This window comes from Oxyura jamaicensis, chromosome 2 (genome assembly GCF_011077185.1).
Source record: "Oxyura jamaicensis isolate SHBP4307 breed ruddy duck chromosome 2, BPBGC_Ojam_1.0, whole genome shotgun sequence".
In the NCBI taxonomy this organism is placed as follows: domain Eukaryota; kingdom Metazoa; phylum Chordata; class Aves; order Anseriformes; family Anatidae; genus Oxyura; species Oxyura jamaicensis.
This window is the reverse complement of record NC_048894.1, coordinates 19,288,057-19,302,077: the sequence shown is the minus strand read 5'-3', so window position 1 is coordinate 19,302,077 and position 14,021 is coordinate 19,288,057. Positions and strand designations below refer to the sequence as shown.

Below are 14,021 nucleotides of genomic sequence, written 5' to 3'. Positions count from 1 at the left end.
ACATTGCTCAATAATCTTTCTTGTATTGTATTAAGCAAGGCAGTATTTTATTCTAAGACATCTCCCTGAAATTTTTAGAAGGGAAGTTTTGGGGTAACATTCTACTTGATGAAAATTTTCATCACTATCATTTCAATAATGAATTCTTATCATGTTTTGGTTAAAAGCATTTTGTTCAAAAGATTTAATAAAACTTCATATCTTGAAATTAGCCTTAACACACAGTTCACTGTAATTTTCTATTTAATCTGTATTAAAACAGTTTTTTGTTTGTTTTTAGGTAAATTCACAGCTATTCTTTCTTACCACATCCAAAGCATATCTAAGCAATTACACATGGAAATCAGGATGATCTTTTCAGAGATGTGCACACTTCAGAAGCTTTCTCGTAAGTTGCATTTTCAGACTTCTTGATAAGCGTTTTTCTCCATGCTCAAAAACCTTACTAGCCACTTCTAAATATTACAGAAGTAATTTTATCTTTCTAAATAACAGACTATACTGTAATCATTCTGTAGATCTGAAACTAATTATATAGCCAACTCACAGCACAAGAATTCATTAGCTAAATTAAAATATCAACTGATTAATCTTATTTCAAGCTGACAATTCTAGAATGTAAAGATCTGAAACATCTATAAATTTGGAAAATCTTTGAAAAAGCTTTTAGGAAATCCACCCGTAACCGCTAAAGATGTAAAGAGCTTTTGTGAATTTGCAATTCCTCAGCAACAGTTAATTGTGTCTTTAGATGCAACAGCACCTACTGTGATCCAACTACTAAAAGCAGCTATGAGGGTGGTCATGGTGTGAATGTATTCTCCCTGTTCTAATCTGTAGCCAACTGTAACTGCGAGAGTCAAATAAATGCATAAACATACTGCTTTGTCACCTAAAACCATGTGTGTCCAATATTACTGAAACACTGGGCCAAAATTCATCTATACAGTAAAGCAATGGAAGGTGAGGGGACAGCTGTTGTTACTACACAAGCATTCAGATTTTGCATCAAAAAAGCCCCGTTCTGGGATTAACTTCCCATACTGAATACAAAATTAAAAGAACAGAGCTGCGGTCTACAATCTTGAAAATGAAAATAAACTACAAGTGTACACATAAAAAATTCAAAGCACTCCCTTAAATAATAATCCCTTAACATGGTTTATCACACATAACTGGCATCTTGGAGGTTTAGTTCATCCAAACCGCTATGGACCTTCTACAGAAAATAAAAGAAAAAAAATGCAGTTTATTGCTTAGCACCACTCTTACGCATGCATCAGCACTTAGCAAGTTCATACCATCTCTTTCAGCATAACAGAGTTTACACTATTAGGATTTTTTATTTTTATTTACAAAAAATAAGAGAAGCTGTATTTTCAATGACACGAAAAGCCAATTTTTAGACAACAAAGCATTTGTTATCAAGAAAGCGGAATGACATGTTTAGACCTGTTAACATTAAGTATAAAACTTCACACTATTTTATTGATAAAACTGGGAAGTGGTTAGTATTTGAGAGTTTATAAAGGAAGTTTAAGAGGCTTTACATTGACATTTACATTTTACAATAAATCTCTCTTTCAATGGTTTGTTCACTCTTTCCTGAACTATCTGAACTCTCTGCATTTGTGATATAACATTCACGAGAAGCTGCACATATCTTCTAGCCATTACGCAAAGAATTGCCTTATTTTTTCTGTTTTGAACCTGGCTCCTGCTAGCTTTGACAACATCTATCTCCTGGTTTGAGTGAAAAACCAGCAAACAGCCCATGTCTACTTACCTCCCCATCACAACATTATTCAAAATACCCCTCTAAAATATTTCCCTGTAAGTTGTTTCTTCCAGGCTACAGAGTCCAAGCCTACACAGCTGATTTCTCATGTAAAAGCCATCTCGTGCACAACACTGCTCTTCATGCCTTTTTCAAAACCTTCTCCAATTCCAATATAACCTCTGTGAAATTATGTACCAAACTGCACGTAGCAATCAAGGGAGGATTAATCATAAATTTATACAGTGGAACTCTGATTGTTTTTACTATTGTTTTAAAATTGGTGCACCAACTAATACCATTCATTTTGTAATTTCAAAAGATCACCCGGCATAGAACTTAAGCTCACCAGTCTGTACTACCCAGAATCCAAAATGAAGTACAAAATTTGGTATCCTATTTCCATATCTTATTGTAACACTCATTTAATAAGTAATTGCTAAAATATTAACAACAGTGTTAGATAGTTTTAGAGTTCTTTTTAGATCAACTAATGGTGAAGGAACATTTTTTTTATTTATCAACTTCAGATGAATGCTTTAACCTTAAAATAGTTCCTCACCATTTGCCTCTTATACCTGTTTTCAACTCCCTAAACTCTTTTGCAGTAAACATGGGTGAAAAGGACTTCTAGCCCTAGCATCTTCTTGAAATTGCTTTATACTTTGATAATCCACTAGCTCAACAAAATCCTTCACAATGCTCCCTCACCTATTTTGTTTGAAAAAAGTAATAATATTTCACATGTTTAACAAGATGTTCCTCACAGTTATTGGCCATACCTTATTATGGATTTGCATTTGAGTTGCAAATCTTACGCTCTTCTGCATAAGCCTTCCCCTTTCTGAAGCTTTTTTCCCCACTCAAGCAGCTATCTTCAGATTTTACTTGGAGATATGAATAATAATTCCAGTAAAATGGGTTTATCTGATATTCCTCCACTGACTAACATGTTGATGATGCACAAGTTTGACATTTTTGGAAAAACTTCAAGCACTCTGTTCATCAATCCTAACTGCATATTAGTAGATCACTTTTAAACACTGAAAAATAGAAAATAAGTTTATACTGAGAATTTAAACTTTTAAACCAAAATTCAAATATCTTCATAATTGTATACTGTCAATGTTACAGCTCTTCTGTGTTTTTAGGGAAGCAACTTCCATCTATTCAGAAACTTCATAGTTAATATGGGTCAAAAAGGAATTATTGTTCACCTCATTCCTAAGCTGTGTATCTATACGCACCTATATATTGGTGTACATACATATATATATAAATATATATAATCACTAAATCATTCAGGTTGGCAAAGACCTCTGAGATCACCTAGTCCAACCCTTAACCTAGTACTAAAGCCCACCACTAAACCATGCTGCTAAGTTCTACATCAGCCCATCTCTTGAAGACCTCCAGGGATGGTGACTCACCCACTTACCTGGGCAGCCTGCTCCCATGCCTCATAATCCTTTCAGTAAAGAAATTTCTCCTAATATCCAACCTAAACCTTCCCTGGCCCAACTTGAGGCTATTTCCTCTCATCTTGTCACTTGGTGCTTGGGAGAAGAGCTCGATCCCCACGTCGCTACAACTTGTAAAGTAATTGTAAAGTACAATAATTACAATTGTAAATTACAGTAATTACCAATTCACAATTGGTAATTGTAAAGTACAATAATAAGGTCTCCCCTGAGCCTTCTTTTCTCCAAGCTAAATAACCCCACCTCCCTCAGTTGCTCCCTGTAAGAGTTGTTCTCTAGACCTTTTGCCAGCTTCATTGCCCTTCTCTGGACATGGTCCAGCACCTCAATGGCCTTGTAGTGAAGGGCCCAAAACTGAACACAGCATTCAAGGTATGGCCTCACCAGAGACAATTAATATATAAGGTAACATATATATATATATATATAATGATATTTATTGTTTCCTTAACCTCTGGCAGGCAGGCAACCACTGGTAGTATTATGTGGTGCTGCCACTCTATTCGTGAGAGGGGAAGAGGATGAGAAGTAAATATAACTCAAGCTAAGCAGCAGGTACATGAAGCAGTAAGGCAGTTTTTTAAGTTATCACTACATTCAGAAAGTTGCATATACTCCAAAACAGTAGTAATCAGTCATCTGGCAGAAAAAGTGGCAAACAATGACTTAAAATTAAACACTGGATGAGCTATATACTCACAAGATGATTGCTATTACACTAGATTCATTTTATTGTCTCTGGCTTTCACTTCTAGCCATTGGCCCTCTACTTCTTCCTCCTAGACTGAGCAGCCCTTTAACACCAAGGATTTCCTCCCATGAAGGTACCCGCGAAAGCCAAAAAATAGTAAATCCATATTGCTAGAGAGGGATCCCTTACAGCAATATACTGCCTTAAAAGGGCAGCTGCTCTACAATTCATTTTGTGTGTCCACACTTGGGGTTCTACCAGGCTTTGATTCTAGATTTAATATGAAGCTCTCCAACACAAAGTAGTTGACGTGACCAGACATACGCAATAATGTTTCAAATACCTGCCTACATTTCCATAATGCAATCTGAGTATTCTTCCTAGACAGTAGATAGCTTTCAAAAACATTAAAAATAATTCAAATTACGACATTTGCAAGGCTTTTGAAATGAAAATTTTCTGTAGTGTTTATACAAAACCCAGATTAGTTGTGTGTGCGTGGTGTTTTGTTGTTGTTTTTTTTTCTTCCCTGTTTGTCATTATAGCAAACCATAGGAGGAAAAGATAGGTTATTTCTTGCTGCATTCTCAAAATCAAATCTACTTCTCCATCAAGCAAGCCAGAGGAAAAATGTCACAATTAAATGGTTCATAAATATAACACTAAAATTACTATTTAAATCAATGTAATTGAACAGAAATTAAAATGTAGTTTTTAATTGCATATTACAACTTAAATGGTTGCACTTAGCAGAAAGTGTTAACTCATTTATTTTTTAATTGTTAGCTGCTTCAAGGCAATGCAGAAAAAAGTGAGAAGCTCTTCAGTAAATTTGATTGTAGGACACTCAGGCATGCAGATCAAATAAACTATTGGTTGAATAGGTAATTAGGTTTGGCCTGTGATACATTAATGTGGAGACAAATTCCCAAGGAAAGGGAATAACTGTTTAGTTTAATTCTCTCTCAAAACACCACTCTATTTGGATATTTAAAAGCCGTTTGAAAAGTATTTCCATTTGATATAGAACATGACATTGCAAATCTTCTAGAATACATGTCAGTTAATTCTTCAGGAAAATAATTTTGTAGCTCTGAAAAACTTCAATAAATAAGTGCATAAAGTATAAGTAAACAATAGACTGCAGGTGGCAACTTTTTTTTTCATAATTATTTGATACATTTTAAATCTTTGGCCATGCTGTTCAATTTCCTAGGTGAGATGAACCCAAAGACATGCAGATACATTAAAGCATATGATTAGTTTTTATTATTACAGAATGTTTGTGCCTGCAAGCTTATTGTTTGTCTCACACAATACTAAGCAGACTAAGCAAGTCTCAAACACTTAACAGCTTTGAGCAGTGTAAAATAAGCTCTTCCTTGGCGCACATCATGATAATATAGCATGTTATGGGTATTTTGGAACTATTAATATATGATATTAAAAATATATATCCAATATTCTAAACCATATTCAATCTCAAAGACTGTCGTAACAAACGATATTATTACCCTGCTAATCCTGTTGATGACACTCTCTGTGCTGCCCACTTCTGTTCTTTGTCCAGCTTTCCCGTCTTCCTTCCTGGCATACTTTATCGTAAGATCTTATCTCACTAACTTGCAGGAGGTACTGTGCATCACAAACATGCACGAGCATACCACACAACTACAGAGCTGTTAGTGCCACCACTAATATTCAAATATTTCTTCTATGTTAAGTATGGCTCATCGAGTTAGCTCAATCAATATATTAAACTCAAAGGAGCTCCTGCACACTTCTCCAAGTGTACAAGATGACCATGGATGATAACACTCTGTCATGCGAATACTAAAATTTAAAGATTCGGTTTCAATATACTAGTTCTCTTTAGCAGAGACCAAAAGTTCAGAATGTTATCTAGACTACTGCCTAACATTTTTTGTACATGGTTCAAACCAACTGTGCATTTTGGTTGTGAAGAATACATAAAAAGAAAAATAATCTACTGCCCCAGTGGAATATGTCCATGAGAATCAGAAACGATACTTAGGACCCCGAACAAACTACTTGGAAAACATCATGAACATGGACTGTACTAAACTTTTTTCTTTCATCCTGCAACAGTCCAAATTGTCACGCAATAACACAGGAGAAAAATCTGAGAAGTTTTCACAAATTCATAAAACACGTCTGTGATGGCAACTTCAAGCATCTGCACTTCCAAGGGAAACCTAAATTTCAAAATTGTTCTTAATTTTCATTAAATAGCGTTTGTATAACTGAAAATAAGAGCAACACTACTTCAGCTACTTAACATATAAACACTGAATCTGCCTGTGAAGTACAAGCACCACCTCATAAAAATTGAAGTACTATGTTTTCTTTGCTCATGTGAGCAACAAATGAATCCATGCAAAGTTTCTCTCATGATTAAGACGACGACACCACTGTAAGGATGCTGGATGGCCAGAATGCTGGTGGTTCCCTAACCAGGCCTATATAAAAAATCTGATGTCACACAACACAACAAATCCGCTATTTTCATAAGTAAGTGCATGCTGTGAATGCATGCTTACGCTGTGAAAGTCCGAGGGCTGCAGCCAAACGCAGGTTTTCCTTTCACAGCACAGCACAGCACTCAACTGCAAATGATGCGTGAACTTCACAGTGTGCACCTTAAGCACAGTCACCCTATTTCTGAAGTGCTGCCTCCTGGAAACAGTGGGAAGTGCCGTAACCACCATGAAAACACACCTCGACTGCAATGTGCAGCTTCTCATAATATGCCATCAATTAATAGTGCTCTCCCCTTTTGCAGGTTTGGGTAAGTAGTATATAATCCAGCTACATTTTACAAGGAATTCTTCAGGCCAAATAATTTCCATCCCAACTCCAAGGGTACTTAACTTCATACATGGACACAATTCCTATTCATTTAAACAGAATGCAACTGCATGCTTAACTGTGCTCAGCTGAGGGTTTGAAGACTAAAGGTGATATTTTCAAGACTGCTTCCTGCCTGTCAAAAACTATACAGAAAATGGCTAATAACCAGATTGAGGTTCTCTGAAAATTCCTAAGTGGCAAAATGCTTATGACAATAGTATCAAATCATTCCTTGGCAAAGGCAGGATTACATATTTATCTTTACTGGAGAAACAAAGGCCAAATAGCTCACATTGCTCAGTACATTCTTAGTTGCTGGAGTCTACCCTAGATAATAATTTCTGGGCAATTTCTATAAATAAATGTGACCAGAAGCCATTATAGTCATAGTCTCACGAAGAGAAGGAAAGCAGCAGCATTGTGCATTACGCAAGAAAGTCAGATCCCGAATCTAACAAGATTTTTTTTTTCAACTGGTTTGTTTGGAAAAGACGATATAGAAATACTAAGAAATCAGTATTTATTTACATTTATAAACTAAAACTAGTTTTATTTGATGCTAGCTTCATTCTCCCATTTAAAAATAGCAAAACTCATACCGAGAAGAGTAACTATTTTGCCACAGTCTAAACATTTCAAATTTATATTCAAAAAGCTTGAAAAAGAACGAGTGAAATGCACTACAGATGCTAATGCCATGAACCACAAATTCTTTCTGATCCCCAAGTTGTGGATCCTGTGAAAATCCCATTTCAGGGATATTTATAGTCCCTGCCTTTGTTTTATTGGGGAAATTCCAAGGGTACATGTCAAAGCTGGACTGCTCCCTCTCCTTTTTGCTGGATGGGCAGCAGCAAGTGGGGCAAGGTCACAGCGAGTGACCAGCTTCCACCTCTTTCTCCAGCTGCTACCCCTCACACACGACTGTAGTCTCTCCTCCTTGCTTCTTTGCTCTGCTTTTCTGCATTAGAGACAGGGGTGACTGTAAGTGACAGGTGGGAGTACTGCCAAGGGAAATTGGGATTTCCAGTGCCTCCTGGCCCCACCTGGGCCCCACTGGGGCAGCCTCCCCCAGGTTGAGAGGAGGACACAATCTGCACAATGAAGACTAGTATTTACAAGCGATAACCTTCTTGCAAATTTATGTAAAATGGATACAAGAGTCAAGTCAGAAGAGGCACTCATAATGGCATCCTAATGGCAAGAGTCATTTTCAAGGGCTGCTTCAGAAGATCACGTCCCTTTCTCCTCACAGCTACCAGGCTTCTTTACGTCAACTACCATGTCTCCCTTTGACAAACAGACAACACTTCAGCCTCAGAAATTAAATGAGGCCTGGGACACGAGGTAAATGGAGTTCAGCCTGACTTCTAAAAGTTAACGTAACGGGATTTACATTAGCCCTGGAAGTGACACAGCCCTAGCCTGGGCCCAGGCAGGTGTCTAACTACAGGTTACAGTGCTGCCCAGTGTGAAAAGGGAGCTGCGACGGGAAAGCCCCACAGGTTTGTCCACTTTGAACAATTAACCCGGGCTTTTGGTGGTTTTCAGCTGTCAGGCTCCAAAAACTGAGGACTAGGTATGGAAAATGCACATGTAAAATTGTGTGGTCAGACAACTAGGGCGATGGTTGGACCAGATGATCTTGAAGGTCTCCTCCAACCTTAATGATTCTATGAACTATGGCTTCAAGTCACATAAATCACATCTTCAGGAACACAGATTCAGTTGGAAAACTGCCGAAAGCAGTACCTGGACACCACAGCATCAGCAGCACGGAGCTGAAATCAGACTGTACAAGTCTGCTCTGCACAGGACAAGAACCTACTCTGCTGTACGTAATTAGACAGAAAGTTTAAAAACTCAGTAACGATCAGGAAATATCAGAATAATGTCAACTGCATGGCCTTAATTCAGTACATCTGCATTGCTGTTTTTGCTTTTTTTTTTGAACTAGCATAAGAGTGTTTATATAACGTATTGTTACTACGCGTTGGAAACGTCCTTAGGGGAATATATATTCTGCCTGTTTGTTTTCTTTGCAGTCTAGACAATTCTGGTAGTCCTGTGAAACATGCACTGTTAACAAAAACTTTTTCCCTATATGTCATAACAAATAATTAATACGATATTTAGATTCTTTTCTATAATCTCCTTAAAGGTTCCTAGCATAACTTTCCTGCTTGTGTGAATTACGACACCTCTCCACCCAGACTAGTTCTAGCCAGCCACAGTACAGCTGAGAGCAGAATATTACTGAATTACATATTTAGAAACACCTCATTACTTTCTATAAATTATAGAATAAATAAAGAAATAAAGTTTCCTATGCTTTGTCAACCTATCCAACCTAAATAATAGGTCAAAGAGAGAAAGATATAAAAGGAAATACATAAATTCCAAATTCTTACATAGCAGTGGCTCAGCTGGCATTTATTCCCAGTCTTTAACCATTCCTGACCAATTTTGGGCAGAGGTCCACAACTCTTGGTGCAATGTTTACCACTTTAAGCATTTACATCTTCTGGCATTTACACCAGTCATAAATCATTTATTTTTGCTGAACCCATCACTATGATAATTTATTTTCTTTATTTTGTATTTATAAATACAATTTATTCATTGATGGATATCTGTCATACCACTGAAGACATCAACTTGAGATATTAGTCAAAGAATTTATTGTAATCATTCTGCAACTTAATTCTTCCTTAAGAAAAACTGAGAAAGTTAAAGGCATTGCACGTTAAATACTGCAGATTAAATTAGATTTTTACCCTAATGATTTGATATGCATGACTGAAAAGCAGAGAGGTCTTATTCCTGATTTAAAGATGTGGGTCATCCTCCCCAAGGAAAACTAAAAATAATATTTGAGAAAAAATAAAATAAATCACACTTAGTTTCTTCTTGAAAGATATTCAAGACCAAAGTAAAGTCCATAGGGGTGTAAATATTTCAGGAACAAGTCTGAAAGAAACATCATTTTCTGCATTCGGGGAAAACGGATTCAAAAAGCAAATAATTACATTGTTTCTAAAGAAAATTAAAAATACATCAGCTGTATTTTTAACTGAAGAGTTATTTTAAAATGTAAAAAACAACATTTTACTGATGCTAAGTCTGCAACATCTGCAGTGACACAAACCATAATAAACCACAGGAAAGCCTAGGGTCTTCTGACTTAACACTTTCAGTACCATGGTAATGCAGATTTTTATGTTTTTTTAAATGAAGTTATCTTTTCAGTGACACTACATTGCTTAAGAGATTGGTAATAGAATACCGAGATTTTCACCTCAGGGTCACTAAATTCAATATGGCCCAGATCAATAGTGACTCCAAGTCATCACCATTTGATGAGAGTTTGGAGCTCAGGTTAAAATGTATTATGAGCTTAGACTAGCTCCTAGTGAATAGCATCATAACTGACACTAACAGGTATGGTTGCTGGCAGTCTCAATATAGAGGCTTAAACTCAACGGGCATACACAATGATTTACTTTCTCAACCTACAGCAATCCCTCTGGGTCAGGGTCGAGGCACACTAGCAGGACACCATGTGCAACCTCAGACTGCTAGTTACTCACGTGTCTCTGTCCCAAGAATAAAAGAGAGAGAATACAAACACACTTTTCAGATACTGCATTTCTTTCACTGCTTAGAGTAAGAATATTGAGTATTTCAAAACTAGGTGACTTCAGGTAGCACACTAAAACAGCATAACCCTTTCCCTCAAAGACCAATTTATTAAAATATCTGGTTTACACAGCACCTTAATCCTGCTAGGATACAAACTGCTTGCTTGAAGAATTAACATTTTTTAAAAGCCTGGAAACTGTATTCAGGTAATCTGTCATATGATGTCTGATTAGAACAAGCACCATGTTATTTGCTACTAAAGAGAAAGCATACTCAGATTTCAAAGCAGCACAGATGTGGGAAGATTCGAGACAGAAGAGAGCAGGTGGCAGGCTAACTGGCAATTATGAAACGTGCAAGATTATAAAACGACTAAGATTTAATTGTCCAAACCATACTTTTTAAGCTAACAAAATAATAATTTAGTATTTGTATAGCATTTTGCCTTATAGTGTTATAAAGTGGAGAGACCTCTGTTGTTTGGTTACAGCTTAGTTATTTTATACCATTGCTCCACAGTCAGCTTTCAAATAAAACCTTCATGATTACATAGCTGACTCAGTTATCATCCATATCCCATCTATGACGTACAGTGCTTTGAAGGCTCAGGCTGAGAAAAATAAAAAATACAATCAGCATTTTAACCACAAAGAGTCCAGTATAAGATCACTACAGCCTACAGTTCAACAATTGGAAAAAAAAAAAAAAAAGGTTTATTACTATGTTTCCAGCATCTACTAATAAACTGTAAATAATGCTTACGTATACTTTTGTAGTATTTTTTATTTTCCTAATTTAAGGACAAAAACTAAAATGTAGAAAATGCAGGAGATTCAAGTTATCTAAGCTTCCCATCTCTGTGCATAAAAATAGTTTTTACTACTCCTGCTTTAGTAAAATCAAGCCAGGTGCTCCAGCGATATCAATGCCCAAATGCCAAGAAGTGCTGCAGGATGACATGAAAAACAAAAATAATGAGAAACATGATTTTTTATCCATACATCTGGTCCAGCTGGAAGGGATCAGGCACTGTCTTTCTCCACCTTTATTTCCCCTTAACAGAGCAAGCAAATATCAAAAGGTCAAAAGTATTCATCCCTCATTGAGGTAGAACTTGGAATCCTATCTTCAGAGATGAATGAAGTCAAATAATGATATGGAATGAATAGGAGATTCCAGTGGGAGAAAATGAGGAATCTGTAAACCGAAAGGAATTATAATCCTGGTCCCACTGAAGACCGTGATAAATCTCACATTGATTTCTCAAGGGCCAAGATTTTCCTGCAACAACAACATTATTCACATAAACAAAGAACTCTCGTGGAAACTTTTGATACAAACCATGTAAAATCAAATCAGAACAAAGATTATGAGAGAAATCCCTCTGGTAGAGAAATTACTTGGAAACGATTCATCAATAGAGTGATTCCAGAAATGGTTAAGTACACACATTCTTTGCATGAATGTTTGCAGAAAGGACAGAACAAGTTCAGAGGTAACAACACATGTCCATTAACAAGCTGCTCTTTTTTCATCCAGTTCTACATAACAGGTTGCCCTACAGGAAAGTGAAGGGTTAAATGGCTACAAAGCAATGAAATAATGTAACCTAGAAGGAAGCCCACAGTAACACTGCATTTTCCTTAACTCTTAACAAGCATACACAAAACAATCTGGTTAATTTTTGGTGACAGGTAAGTAAAAATCAGAAGCTCAAGTTAAGTAAATTTAGCTACTTATCTGCTCTTAACAACTTCTCATCTGGCAGCCTAAACATGTAATGACCAAACAAAAATAGTTTTAGAAATTCTTTAAAACAAGTACAGAAAAAGTTTGTCAACTGGCTTGAGAATGACCTTTTAGTAATTCCTCTCAGCTTCGTAGTCATACGCAGTTCGTATGAATACTGTAAATATAAATATAGACATACAAATGTCTCTTAGAAGCTACTACAGCCAGTAACATATATTCTCAATTTCTTTGCACAGTTTATGAATCTGTTGCTCTTTACTACTGTATTAAATGTTTATTTTACATTGCAGCTACATACTAAATGCCATGGGGAGAAAGCATACCTCATCACAGCTTGTTCAGGTCAAACACTTTACCCAGACAGCATACCTGCACACTGCCTGACAGTCTCTAAAATATTAACCCCATTTGTAACAGAACAGAATTCAAAAAATTAGCTTATGGATCCATGAGATGAGATTCAGCAATACTGAACCTCCAAGTATAAGCATAGAAAAACAAATTACTTACCTTTTAAGAATAGTTCTTCAAATGTTATCATTTCTGTGATTCTTATTTCTGAAAGGATGTACATACAGCTTTTGTACCCTTAGCAGTGTCTCTGAGGACACAACTTCTACATACGTTGTGTAGGAGGTACACAAGCATAGATGGAATAGGCCTAGTCTCATTCAATGGCAATCTGAAGGAAGACTTTCACAGAAAGTCAAAGAAAGACGCAGCTTCCATCAGAGGGGTAGCTGAATTTGGAGATCCATACAGTCAAACATACAACCAATTCAAACTATAGTAAACAAACACAGATCCTTTCTTCTTTAATAATTTGCCAACACAGACAGGTAGAAAAAGCTGGTTCACAGAAATTAAACTAGCAGGAATCTACAAGGACTTCTTGTGCTAAGGTACACCAAGTAATCACTGACTGTAAACATGTGCTCTTAACTCCCAGGCAACTCATCCACAGAACTAAGGATCGGAGTTCCTACTTAGAGAAAGTGGGTGAAAATATGCTTCAGTGTGTAAGGAAGGATTCAGAGTTTCAATTCCTTACACAGAAGTGAAAAGCTGAGCATATTTGCAGAAGAGATCTCTTACAGAAATATAGTAGTAAACATAGAGCAGATGTACTAAATACTAGAGAAAGAGAGAAGCAATAGGCATAAAAACATACAGCAAGAGAAACTTGGCAACTGGGAAGTCATGAAGCTTAGGAATCCAGTACTGGCAGATGAATAAATCTGACATACAAGACGCAAATTATTTTTGTAAAAATGTTAGGTCTGTATGAAAAAGGAGAGGGAGTATTTTCTACAGGCTTGAAACCAACTAATGGAGTGAGAAAATCTGCAGCACAGAATAAACAAACAAATGACAGAAGGAACTTTTTTCGCTATCTTGACACTAATGTCAATGTGTTGCCCTAACTTCACCCGGATCACAATCCTTCTCATCTCAGTCTGCCAGGCAAGGCAGATTTCAAGTAAGGAGTCCAATTTACGACATTTCTTCTGTCATCTCTCTAACTCAGTTCTAAGATGAAAACTATACATTTTCAAGCCACTGTTTTTTAATAAACTTTACCAGAACTTAATTACACTAACTGCTACTAAGAACCCTGACCTCTAAGTAGCAGGAATCTTAACAACAGACATATGTCATATTGTTAGGACTTCTTCATGTACAGTTAGGACACTTCAAATGTACAAAGTACATAAGCAGTTCCATAATCAAAAGGTATTACACCTGGATATTATGAAGACTTCTTTTCTTTTCTTTTCTTTTCTTTTTCTTTCTTTTTTTTTTTTTT

The 14,021-nt window shown here is 36.4% G+C and overlaps 1 protein-coding gene across 1 annotated transcript in view; it reads right to left on the bottom strand.

Moving 5' to 3' along the window:
* DNAJC1 (DnaJ heat shock protein family (Hsp40) member C1) overlaps positions 1-14,021 on the bottom strand; it is a 96,286-nt gene that overhangs the window by 15,127 nt on the left and 67,138 nt on the right. The window lies entirely within an intron of this gene.